This window comes from Enhydra lutris, unplaced genomic scaffold, assembly GCF_002288905.1.
Source record: "Enhydra lutris kenyoni isolate GAN:26980312 unplaced genomic scaffold, ASM228890v2 scaffoldscaffold8, whole genome shotgun sequence".
Taxonomy (NCBI): Eukaryota; Metazoa; Chordata; class Mammalia; order Carnivora; family Mustelidae; genus Enhydra; species Enhydra lutris.
Window position 1 is genome coordinate 31,090,582 of NW_019154092.1, and position 13,887 is coordinate 31,104,468.

At 37.1% G+C, this 13,887-nt stretch overlaps 1 protein-coding gene across 4 annotated transcripts in view; it reads left to right on the forward strand.

The window, feature by feature from the left end:
* LOC111142579 (KIAA1328 ortholog) overlaps positions 1–13,887 on the forward strand; it is a 325,804-nt gene that overhangs the window by 186,370 nt on the left and 125,547 nt on the right. The gene's annotated exons all lie outside the window — the stretch shown is intronic.

Genomic DNA, 13,887 nt, shown 5'->3' on the forward strand with positions numbered 1-13,887 from the left:
ACCTTCAATCTGGGATCCTGGCCTCTTCATGTCCTCACTACCTTGGTAACACATCAGTGCTTTCAAACAGATTTTTTAAAACAGTTTGTCCTCATAGTTATTCATGAAGGGAGGTTGACTGAAATAAATTAATCCACAATGGATTTTGCTCAACCTTTTTGAGAATTTGAAGACCCTGAAGAAACTATAGAGTATTTAATCGACAAATTGTAGAAAGTTTGTTGGTGTCTTTCTTCTACTGTAGTTCCTTTTTATGCCTTGGCTAGGCATCCATCCTCTACCTAGTCCCCATACTTTCCAAAGATCATTCAATATAATGTATAGATCTGAACACTTTAGTTTTAATTATATTATTTCAATTAATTTTTTAGGTGTTTTCATCTGTGACAGGCCTTCCTTCTTCCTTTGTCTTTTTCTGTCTCCCCATATAAACTTCATGTCTTGATTCCTTCTGGTACTGAGTAGATTATCTTGCATTTTATTATTTTATTTCCTTCCAACTACCCACCATTTGGCTCATTGATCATCTCCTGTATTAGGTGGGCATAGAAAACTTAAAGTGAAACTTCTTTAATGTGACATTTCCACCATTTATACTCTGTCATCTACCGTTATTTTGGCTTCATCCACTCCCCATCCCCCTGTCCACCATGCTCTGGACTACTTAGACTTTACCATTCATACTCATCTTCATAATCCTTGTCTTTCTACTCATATTTTCCTCTCTGCCTGAAATATGGTATCCTACCACACTACACACCCTCACACATACCTTTATCATTAATAAACTCCATTCTGTCCTCCAAAATGTAGTTGAAATATCTTCTCTACTATGAAAACTTCCCAACTTCCCTTTCCCCCACTAGAGGCAAATCTAATCTCACTAATACTCTGCTCCTCAACTCTTTGCATAGGAGACCCATTTTTTTTTTTTTATTTTTTTAAAGAGAGAGAGCACAAGGTTGAAGAGGGTGAGGGGCAGAGGGAGATAAAGACTCTTAAGCAAGCTTCACACCCAGCATGGAGCCTGAGGCCAGGCTCGATCTCATGACTCTGAGATCATGACCTAAGCCAAAATCAGGAGTCAGACACTCAACCAACTGAGCTACCCAGGCGCCCCTGCACATCACTCTTTATAGATCTCATCAAATAAAATGTTTTCTCCCTTAGCCAAAATTTGAGGATCATGAAGGTTTTCATTTTCTTTATTGAGCTTTGTATTCCTGTCACCTAGCACAATAACTGCCAGATCCCTATGCTACTTGCTCACCCCATGGTGGGACCTGTACTTTGGGTAAATTGCAGAACAGGAGGAGTATAATAATACTGAATCTGTTTATCCATGTTTTTATTTATATTTATGCTTCCGTTACATGGCTAGACAGTTATCCAAGACTTGGCTTTTAGCTGCACAAGTTTTACCCGTTCCTATGTATCTTACATTTCATGACTTTATTTAAAAATTAATAATTCCTCCCCAAACACCTAGCATCCTAACCCTTTCTTTGTACATTTAGCACCTGAGTGGCACCCAAAAGCAGGGAACAGAAGAGAAGCTTATTTTAAGTATTTTTAAAAATAGTTTTAGGATTGCATTTGGGAGTATCTTTTACACATTGGATGACACCACTAACTGAAAAAGGATTTGGGGGAAAAACACAATTAACTTTACATTTTGAAAACCCTGTTTATCCAAAATTTCTATAATTTCTTTATTCTGAACTTAATGTTGTCTGTCATAAAATATGCCAGCCTTGTTTATGATATGAAAGTCAATTATGTTAACACTGATTTTTTTCGGTTTTTTTTTATTTATTCATTTGACAGATAGAGATCACAAGTAGGTAGAGAGGCAGGCAGAGAGAGAGGAGGAAGCAGGCTCCCCGCTGAGCAGGGAGCCCGATGCGGGGCTTGATCCCAGGACCCTGGGATCATGACCTGAGCCGAAGGCAGAGGCTTTAACCCACTAAGCCACCCAGGCGCCCCAACACTGATTTTTTAAAAATAACTCAAAGTAGGAATCCTGACACTGTTGCCTTTTATTTCAGGTATTACGTCTCATAACCTATTTGCCTATTCCTAATCTAGGCTGATGTAGTACACATGTTTTTTAGTCCCTTGGTGTAGTTTCTTATTTTAAAACCTTTACATGGAGCATTCTAGAAAATAATATAATGATCTGCTTTAAGTTTAAATTCTCATCTCAGAAGCATACAGTGCCCTTATCATTTACTGTTTCACAGATTCAAACTAAACAGGCATTGAGACCCCTGAAAGATGTAAGTTGGAATTTTCCCTGAATTTGTGGAATTTTATTAAGCTTTAAACACTCTAAGAAAAGGCACTTGTAAAAAAAAGTAAGTGGCTTGTGAAAAAAAAAAACAAACACATTTTGCCATAAATTATCATCAAGTTCCCTAGTATACATGTTAAGCCGTTTAGCTTAACTTGATACTCTTGCTTCCTGTTTATTGGTTCTTTCAACAAATGTTCATTACTTTAAGTATCTTTTATTTATAAAGACCAGTGTCATTGAAATATGAAATTGAAAGTAACATTGCCCCTCTTCTGAAGTTCTGCACAGTATGCACTGGAGTAGGGCCAAACTATATGCAAAAAAAAAAAAAAAACACTATTTATTAAGCACCTACTATCTCTTACAGGGGTACAACAATAAACAAAAGTAATGGTATCTTTTGAGATCTCCACCCTCAAAGAGTTTGTAGTTTTCATAGGAAAACAGGGAAACTTAGAGATGTGAAAATAGCTAACAGTTAACTAGTATGGAGCAGGATGAAATAAATACAACAATAAAAGAATGAGCAGAATACTGTGGTGCCTCCTGGGGAAGGCACAACCAAGCTGAGCTGGGAGATGGGGAAACCACAGTGGAGGGAGGTGATGCTAAACCAGCCTTGAAGCAGGAGTAGCATTTTAAAGGCTAACAAACGAAGCAGGGCATTTGAGCACAGGGAAATTGTATAAAATTTATTAATTTCTAAATGAAGCTTCTTCTCTTAATTTTTTACAGTCCACTAAACTAGCTATTAAACAATGCCCTGAATTTTTTTAAGACTTTATTTATTAGAGAGAGAGAGAGCTTGAGTGGGAGGGACAGAGAGAGAGGGAGAGAGAATCTCCAACAGACAGACACACTCAGTGTGGAGCCCAAGTCAGGGCTCAATCTCACAATCCTGACATCATGACCTGAGCCGAAACCAAGTCTAAGGTTTCACTGACTGCAGGCACCCTGCAATGTCCTAAATTTTGAAAAGTCAGGACTTGGCTCTATATATGTAAAGGACTAAGATTTCTAAAAGCTCTTGGAGTTCTCAAGAAAGGGCTAACCCTTAAGGGTGACCATCTTAAATCTCTTTGGTTTGGAAGTTCTTTGTGCTTTCAGAAATGCTTCTCATTAGTTCTTTTCGATATCCCTGTTCAGCAACCACCTATATCGGGAGGGAAAGGGCATAGAAGACTCTAATCTTTAGTAACTGTGATTCATTTCAGGAAATCTTGATATAATAAATAACAGCCTGGTTGTCACTCCCTCCTGTTTAAGTGCTCTTTTTCAGGAGAGTTTTTTTTTATTTTTTGTTTTTTTATTTTTTTGTTTTTACTATCTAGTTTCAAAAATACAACACAGAATCTTTTTCTACCTCACCCAACAACATGAATGCATTCCATGACCTCCCCTTCAGGGACAGTTGGTTATGTTTAAATGGTGTTAACTTTATGTTTTCTAGAAAACATACTAAGAATTCTTTGTTAAGATTTACCTTCATTCAACACAAATCTTGTTTGCTTCCTTTAAAAAGAGCTACATAGAAACATCTGCCAATGGTCACTTCTTGTTTCTGTTTTTGAGGCTGAAGGTCACTGGAGTTAGAGAGGAGACTGCAGTGAACAGATCAGGGGGAGCTCTGTTCGGAGCCCTGGGATATACTCGTAAGCACAGGATACACTCTACAAATGTAAAGCCAAGAAGGGTGTGTGGGCATATTGGTGTAAACTCTTAAGAATCATTTTCTTTTACTGCCTCTCTAACTGATTCTAAGTACAGTTGACTTTATTACCCAATGTTTTATTTTCATTTTTAAGCCTATGAAGCTTGTCCTCACCACTTCTAATTTGACTTTGTTTCATTTTCTCTATAAGATTATTTCATCTTCTTTCTCATCTTCATTAAATTAAAACTAGCCCTGTACATCTGTTCCTTTTGGTAGCTGTAGAAAACTTTTGTACAAAGCTGCTTTTTTTTTCTTTTAGCAATGACAATCACATATGTAAAAAATATGAATCAGTACCACTGTTGTGTATTTCTGTGATGTATGGTTGTGCCATCCTATCAAAATATTTAAATCCCATCAAAGTACTGGGATTATCCTCACCACTATACATTTGCCTTATTCAATCTTCATTTGTATCTCTTTCAGATTTAATGATCAGAGTAGTTAAGATACCGATTTAAGTTTTTTAGTGTGTGAATCACATAAGAAAGTTATGTTAAAAAAACAGAATTTGCTAGGGGAAATAGAACCAAAGAGCATTCAGTAATTTTGCAGTAACTCTCTTAGTTGATAGCTTAACATTTATTAATTTGTGTGATTTTTCATCTAACCCTTTTTTTTTTTTATTCATCTCCTTGGGGGTATAACAAGCCAATGACTGAGTCTTTTAGCTCTTAAAGATAGCCTAAGCTATAGAGATCACCAAACCCAACCCCCTATTTTACAAATGTCTAAACTGCCTAAGAGATGTAAAGTAACTTGCCAAAGGGGTGGGGGGGGGAAGAGGGGTGGGGAGAGAGAGAGAGAGAGAACTCTTAAGTGGCAGAACTAGAATTCTAATCAAGGTCTTTTGACCTCAACTCAAGTATACTGTCAATTATTCCACACTCTCATTCATTCTTACAGCAAATTAACATATTCCAACTTTCAAGAAATGTAGTAATGATTAAAGATTATGAGGTTTAGCCTTTTCTGAGTCTGGTAGTTACTATTAGAAATGTTGGTGCATTTATGGTGTACATATCCTGAAAGTTGGTATGGCATTTGGTATCTGTTGCAGTGTTCTGTCATCTGTACATTACCATGTGTCTGTATTCTTTTAAATCTCATAATTATTGACTTTAATGTCTTTTTAGATTCAATAATCCTAGGTTGTCCACAATCCCTATGGGAACTAGAATAAGTTATTAGAGCCTTGCAAATGCATTTGACTGCTGCATTCTGTTATTTTTCTCTTCCATTGATAGCCTACAGCTTCAGCTGCTGAGCAGCAGAGAGGCTTAAACCTCTAGGGCCCATTAGATTTAACTTGTTTACTGCATTGATATCTATATGTTAAATGACAAGAGAGTTCAGGTTATTGAATAATTTAAAATTCAGCTCTAATTGGTGTCATATGACCTGGAAAAGGCCATGGATGATGCCAAGAGCATGCTGTGAATTTCTTATAAATAATTCATAAATTAGATGATTCATTTGCCTGGATGTCTTCCTAAATGCAAAAGTTTGTAAGTTATAACTGATGATATAACACCTGTAAGTATTTAGTTCATAACGCTGGAAGGTAATCTACCTTGATGATCTTCTTGCAAAATCTGCCAGTATAGGAGAGTTAATTGCACTGGGGAGAATGAACATTTATTTGGGATGAGATTTTGGCAAACCATACAGTGCAGCTGTTGCATTACATAGCTTCTGTCAGCTTGACAACTGGTCCAGGTAAGTCTGACTTTAAAAATGCAGCATGTCATTCTATGCCTTATTTCACATTAATTCCAAATGTTCTGGGTAATGCAATGACCTGTTCCACACACAGTAATTTAGGTTTAGAAATATTTAATATAGGTTTTGAATTTCTGACTTCTCAATGAAGGGCACAGGGGGAAATTTTGAAGTTATAAAATTGAGATTTCATTCTTAAGGGCTATCTGTGAGAATGTGAGGATTGTTAATAGGGTGCTTTTCAAGATAGTACATTAGTGAAAAAAGAGATAGTACATTAGTGTTTGCCATCAGAGACATGAATATCATCAATAGATCAATAGTATTTATTAGTATTGTTAAGCACTAATTCTGTGGCTAACAATTCATAAATGCGTTATAAATAATCACTTCCTATTGTGAAGAGTGAATAACTACCTGTTGCAAGAAAGAATTACCAGTTTAATTCAACTCTTTTCTTATGGATTCAGAGCAGAGACATTGGCTAGGCTTGTAAAACTGATTTGCAAAAACTTAAAAAACATCACTATTTACTTGTTGATTGTACTTCACAAAGCAATACTGCAGGTGTTACTGTGTTTTTTAACATGTGAGAACACAGGAAAGCCTTGTATCACCTTAGGAATAGTATGTGATTGTGCGTGTTCATGTATATGCTTGCACACATGTGTGTGCATGTGTACGTATATACAAGAGCATATCATACTGTGTTTTGAGATATCTGTGTTTCCTATGGAGTCTTTTCTAAAATGTCACATAAAAAATAAATAAAACAAAATGTCATATTTTAAGAAGGTATCTTAAAGATTCAGAAAATCCTCTTCCAACTCAGAAATTTACTAATTTCCACTCTCAGAAAGTTCTTCATTGTGTCCAAACTAAGTCTCTCACATTTTTTTAAAACCTATACTTTTCTCTCATTTTGTTTGTCTCATGTTCCATATATTATTTTTATGTTGTCATTAGCATGTATCTACCCAAGTTAGACAACATTGTACTCCAAATATGTCATAAGCCAAAAATGCCTGCAGTTTCTCCTCATCTTTCTTTTGTGCTGTGCATCCTATAGGTATCGCATCAAAGACTTTACTGGCTTTTTTGGTGACACTTCTAGAATCTCAACATGTAGTCACAGTTTGTGGTACCTTTTATATAATACAAACCCTAACATGCTACCATTTGAACTCAGCTTTTTTATTTGTTGTGATCTACAGATCATTTTCCTGTCTAAACTTATTTTTTCCATTTTTTTTCCTGCCTCGGTATATTATTCTGTATACTTTTCTGCTGAATATCATTCTTTTCATCTCTGATTAAGCACTCCATTCAACTCATTTCCATCACACAGTGATAGCCCACACTTTTGTAAGGGTTGGGTTGGGGTTTGGTGATCTCTATAGCTTAGGCTATCTTTAAGAGCTACAAGACTCAGTCATTGGCTTGTTATACCCCCAAGGAGATGAATGAAAAAAAAAAAGGGTTAGATGAAAAATCACACAAATCAATAAATGTTAAGCTGTCAACTAAGAGAGTTACTGCAAAATTACTGAATGCTCTTTGGTTCTATTTCCCCTAGCAAATTCTGTTTTTTTAACATAACTTTCTTACGTGATTCACACACTAAAAAACTTAAATCGGTATTTTAACTACTCTGATCATTAAATCTGAAAGAGATACAAATGAAGATTGAATAAGGCAAATGTATAGTGGTGAGGATAATCCCAGTACTTTGATGGGATTTAAATATTTTGATAGGATGGCACAACCATACATCACAGAAATACACAACAGTGGTACTGATTCATATTGCTTTTTACATATGTGATTGTCATTGCTAAAAGAAAAAAAAAGCAGCTTTATACAAAAGTTTGTGATAGCCCATCACAAGTCATATTATTCAGTGTGCTTATTGGATTTTAAGCATATCTAAGCATATTCATAGAGTCCTTTATGTGGAGGAGCACTCAGTGTAATCATCAGGTTTAATTGGCAAACTATAGCAGGCCAAATCCACTCTCATGAGTTAAGAATAGTTTTTAACTTTTTTAATGGTTGGGGAGAAAAGAATATTTTATGAAATGGGAAAATTACCTTGAAATTCAAATTTCAATGTCCATAAAGAAGGTTATACTGGACCAGTCATTCATTTGTGTATTATCTCTTGCTTTTACACCACAAAAGTGGAACTGAGTAGTTATGACAAAAACCATACAGCCTGCAAAGTCTAAAATGTTTGTCATCTATCCCTTCACAGAAGAAGTTGGCTAACGTTTGCTGTAAAGCTATGAAAATGAACAAGTTACAGCCACATGCCTTATTGTGTATGAAGAAGTCAGACACAGAATATTTTTCATATTATTCCATTTATATTTTAAAAATAAACAGGTATGGACTTTCAAGCAGGGAAGTATTCAGCAGAGAATTTATTCCCATAAAAGTCATAAGATAGTCATTCCCTTGGACAGAAGAGATAGAGAGCAGTGATTGTGCTGTGCCGTCAGGGGTCTTCTGCATATAGGCAACATTCTGCATCTCAGTTGTTGGTTACATGGACAGACATTGTCTTGTGATTATTCACTGAGATGGTTATATTGGTTTAGTGCACTTTTCTGTGATTATTGTATTTCATATTAAAGAAGTTTTTTAAAAAGCTACATCATGGAGGGGTGCCTGGGTGGCTCAGTTGGTTGGGCGGCTGACTTTTGATTTTCACTCCAGTCATGATCTTGGGGTCATGGGATCGAGCCCCTAGGTGTGGCTCCATGCTAAGCAGGGAGTCTGTCCCTCTCCCTCCTCCTCTGTGCCTTACACTCTGACACTCCCCTGCACGCTCTAGCTCTCTCTCTCATATAAATAAATAAAATCGTGTTTAAAAAAAAAAAAAAAGCTACATCATGGAGTAATGGAAGACTAAAGATCTGAAGCAAGGTGTATTCCCACTTATCACATATAGTGTTGACGTGATCTTGGGAAAGTTGTGTCAATTCATTGAACTTCGTCTTTTCATCTGCAAATTGGCAACTATAATAACTATCTTACAGAGTTGTTAAGAATTACAGGTTGAATATGTAAAATGTTTAGCATTGTACACAGTAAACTCTGAGTTAAGAATGGCCAAAGTGAGAGGGTTTTCTGGGAGCATGTTATGCATTCAGTGGTCAGTGGAGGTGAACATTTAGAGCCAAGTTTTCTCATGAGAAGGAATTTGCAGAAAGTTGTCTTCCCTAACCTTCGTTTTTCATTTTGCATCTCAGTTCTTTAAAGATTATTTTGAATTATAGGGGCACCTGGGTGGCTTAGTCGGTTAAGCTTCTGCCTTTGACTCAGGTCATGATCTCAGGGTTCTAAAATTAAGCCCCACATCAGCTCCCTGCTCAGTTGGGAGTCTGCTTCTCCCTCTTCCTCTGCCTCCTACCCCTGTTCATGCTCTGTCTCTCACTCTCTCTTTCTCTCTCAAATAAATAAAATCTTTTTAAAAATTTAAAAATTAAAAAATAAAAACTATTTTGAATAATTGAAAGGTATTGGTTTCACCAAGCATTTAATAAAACAAGATATCTTAATGGGTAATAAGCATATGTTAAATACTATCATTACATATCAGGAAAATGCAAAATAAAATCATAGTGAGATTTCACTACACACCAGATTGGCTTAAAGTAAAAACATACTATCAATATGGGCAGCTCTTTCTGCCCACAGGTCCTATCCCTGTGCTTTAATAAAACCACTTTTTTTGGACCTAAAAAAAAAAAGTGTTAGTGTGAATGTGAAGCAACTGGGATTCTTTAGTGTGCTGATGCAGATAGATGTAAAATAGAATTACCACTCTGGAAGACTTATTGGCTATTTCTAATAAAGGCAACCACATGCCATACCCTATGCCCAAGAGAAATAAATACGTGTTTCTAGAAAAAAGACTTGTATAAAGGGGCACCTGGGTAGCTCAGTTTGTTAAGCATATGACTCCTGATGTTGGCTCAGATCATGATCTCACAGTCATGAGATCAAGCACCACATTGGGCTCTGTGCTGGGCATGCAGCCTGTTTAGGATTCTCTCTCTCTTCCTCTCCCTCTGCCCTGTTCCTTAAAAAAAAAAAAAAAAAAAAAAAAAAAAGACTTGTATAAGAGATTGCTAGCAACTTTATTCGTAGTAGCCCTAAGCTAGGAGCAACCTAATCCAATAAGAGAATGAATAAACGAATTTTGCTATATTCATACGATGAAATACTATGTAGCAATAAAAAAGAATTATATATTAATACAGGCAACAATATGAAGCAAGCCACAGGGGTGCCTGGGGGGCTCAGTCAGTTGAGTATCTGACTCTTGATTTCAGCTTTGATCATGATCTCATGGTTGGTGAGACTGAGTCCCTCGTTGGGCTCTGCACTCAGCTCAGTCTGCTTAGGATTCTCTCTCTCCTCTTCCTCTGCCCTCCCCATGCTCTGCCACTCACTCACGCTCACTCTCATAAATGAATAAATAAAGTCTTAAAAAAATAAGTTAGCCACAAAAGAGTAGCATACTTTATGATTCCATTTATATGAGGCTAAACATAGGCAAAACTGATCTGTGGTCATAGAACTGAGAATAATGATTACCTCCGGGAATGTAAAGATGTTGGTTTGAAGGAAAGGAAAAGTGAATTGGAGGAAATCAGAGGGGAAGACAAACCATGAGAGACTGTGGACTTTGAGAAACAAACTGAATGTTTTAGAGGGGAGAGGGGTGGGGGGATGGGTGAGTCTGGTGGTGGGTATTAAGGAGGGCACGTATTGCATGGAGCACTGGGTGTGGTACATAAACAATGAATTTTGGAACACTGAAAAAAAAGATGTTGGTTTGACTAGAAAGGGCACAAGGAACTTTTTGGGGTAATGATTACATGGGTATATGCAAATGTAAAAATTTATCAAGCTGTACACATAAGACGTGCATTTTAGTATATGTAAATTACGCCTCCATTAAAAAAAAAATCTATTGGTTCCTAAATTAGTGTTATACATCTGAAAAATTCATATCAAACCCATATGCCAGAGACCGCAGTTTGGGATTTGTTAGTTTAAGCCTTGGTTACAAGAAGTTAACATTTGTAAACATCTCATAGAAAGCATAGAGCAGCAACTCCAGAAAGAAAAACACATCTGTTTCATTCAGGCCCATTGTGACTTCCATGTGTCCCAGAGGCAATATTTGTCTCTAATAAAATAACTTAATTTCTTATATTCAAATTCTAACAGGCAGTTTTCTCTTTCTTCTCTCTTCCTCTTCCTTAGTAGCACATAATACAGCCTAATCATGGATTCTGGTTTTCATTTCTAATTTTCTGTGACCCATAACCCAACTTGACTTTATCTACTTGATCTGATACAGTTAGCCCCTAGTTACTATGTGTACGGCCCAATGCTATACGTCCCGAGGTGTAAATATAGCCCCTGACCTCAAGAATCGTTGAGGCAGAGAAGTCCATGATAACAGTAGTAATAATTATAATAGGAAACATGGTTTGAATACTGACTTTAGGTTAGGCAGTATCCAAAGCGCTTTACATGAATTACCTCATCTAGTATCACAACAACCCTAAGAGGCAGTGCAAGATGTCAGGGTAAGACTGACATCTTTTGTATGAGGACAGAGATGAAGAACCTCTCTATTATCTCAAGCATTTCAGCTCCAGCCCAACCTGCGATCCTCACTGCAGCAAAATAAAGCTGGATAACGGAACTCATTCTTTTTTTTTTTTTTCCCGAACTCATTCTTTTTAGAGGTAATCTGCTGTACCTGCACCTGTCTCTTGGAGATCTTACCAGACCCCCCCAACCACCACACACACACACCCCATAATGTTCTCCTTGAAAAAAGTTAGGGTAAATGTAAGAGGTTTTTTTTTTTTTCTTTTTGTAAAATAGTACCCTTATAAATTGGCACCTTTAATAACTGCCTGTCTGACCACCATGTTCAGTTTTGAGGTAGATGCTGTCTTTAATCCCTGTTTTACTGGTGAGAAAACTGAGGGTCACGCAAGTTGAATAATGTGCTTTGTTTGTTTTGAACTGCTGTGTAACAAATTAATACAAATTTACTGGTTTACTACACACAGACATTATCTCACAGTTTCTGTGGGTCATGAGTCAGGCACAGGTTAGTTAGGGCCTCTGCTCAGGGTCATAGAAAACCGCAGTCAAGGTGACAGTTGGGCTGTATTCTAATCTGGAGCTCTACGTCCCCTTCCAAACTGACGTGGCTGTTGGCAGAATTTAGTTCTTGCATCTGCATGACAGATAGACCATTTTTGCATCTTTTTGCTGGCTGTTAGGTGGAAACTGCCTTCTGCTCCAGAAGTCATTGCCACATGACCCCCTTCATTGGTCCTCCCACAACATGTTAGCTTATTTCTTCAAGCCCACTCTCTGACATTAGGGAGGGCACCAGACCCTTTTTTAAAGGACTCCTTAGTTAGGTCTGGCCCATATAAGGTAATCTCCTTTTTGTTAATTCAAAATCAGCTGAAGAGGGGGAGCCTTAGTTAAATCTGTAACATCCCTTTGGCCATTTACTGTAACATAATAATGGGATTCATATCTCATCATGTTCACGAAGTCTACCCACATTCAAGGGGAGGAGATAATACAAGAGGTCAGGAATCTTGGGGACCATCTTAGAATCCTGCCTACCAACATGCACAGTCACCTATCAGGTAATTGGCAAAGCAGTATTCTCTTTAAGCAGAGTATGCATCAAAATCATTATGTTGAACTGCCTCAAAAACAAAAAAAGTTAACTACCAAAAAAAATTTTTAATATTCCATATACCTGACATTTATGAATAATTTAATAATTAGTACCATTAACAGAAGTATCAGCTATGTCAATACCTAAAAATGCACATATGTAAGGAACAAAAGTAAGATGATAAAATAATACATACGTGCCATTGTTACGTTGCTAATACATGAATTAGGAAATATATGATAATGTTAAATAGCTGATTTAAGTTTCTGGACCTTTAAAAAATTTACCTGTCATTTTTAAAATATAATGATTCTCTAAAAAGATAGCTTACCATACAAAATAGCAGATGATAAATGTTAAATATTGTTTTGACAGTAAGTGCTACAGAAGTTCAGAGTAGGGGAGATTAATGTGGACTAGAATTTCCCTTTAGTTGTAAAATAAGGTTAATTTTTTTATGAGATAGTTTATCATGAATTTTGCCCTAGGACTAGTTTCTTTTCTGGAGCTTGCAACCTATTCAGTGTCATCTGCTCAGTGTAAAGGATTACGTGGCCCAGAAGTGGTGGCTCATTCTCAGTTGAATAGAACTCCTTTAGTATTGCTGTAGAAACTCAAAATCTTCCAAGTCATTGTAATATCAGAAGATAGGAAACATGGTGTTCCTGTGTATCTGTTGACGCTTTTTTTTTTTTAGATTTTATTTATTTATTTGACAGAAATCACAACTAGGCAGAGAGGCAGCCAGAGAGAGAAAGTGGGAAGCAGGCTCCCCGCTGAGCAGAGAGCCCGATGTGGGGCTCGATCCCAGGACCCTGGGACCATGACCTGAGCTGAAGGCAGAGGCTTTAACCCACTGAGCCACCCAGATGCCCCTGTTGATGCTTTTTACCAGTCAGTTCATCATTTTCAACTATTGCAAAGTTAATTGGCAGGATTTTTTTCTGCCTTCTGCTGGGGGTCGCAATTATTCATTTATTCTATGTCTCCAGAATAAGATAAGCATCTCAACTATTTATGAGTTCTAATTTTAAAAAGAGGTTGTGGTAGACTGAATAATGCCCCCCCCCCCAAATATACCCATGTCCTAATTCCTGGAACCAATGAATGTCTCTTTATATGACACAAGGGATTTTATATGACAAGAGACTTTATAGATGTGATTAAGTTAATGATCTTGAGATTAGGAAAGTATCCAGGATTACCTGGGTGAGCCCCATGTTATCAACAGTCCTATAAGAGGGACAAAGGAGGAATCAGATGCCCCACGATACAGATCAGTGGTTCTCAAAGTATGATCCCAGGCGAACAGCATCAGTATCATCTGGCAACTGGCTAAAAACGCAGCTTCTCCAGCTCTGCTCCAGACTTCCCGAATGCGAAACTCTAGGGATGAAGCCCAGCAGTTCACATTTAACA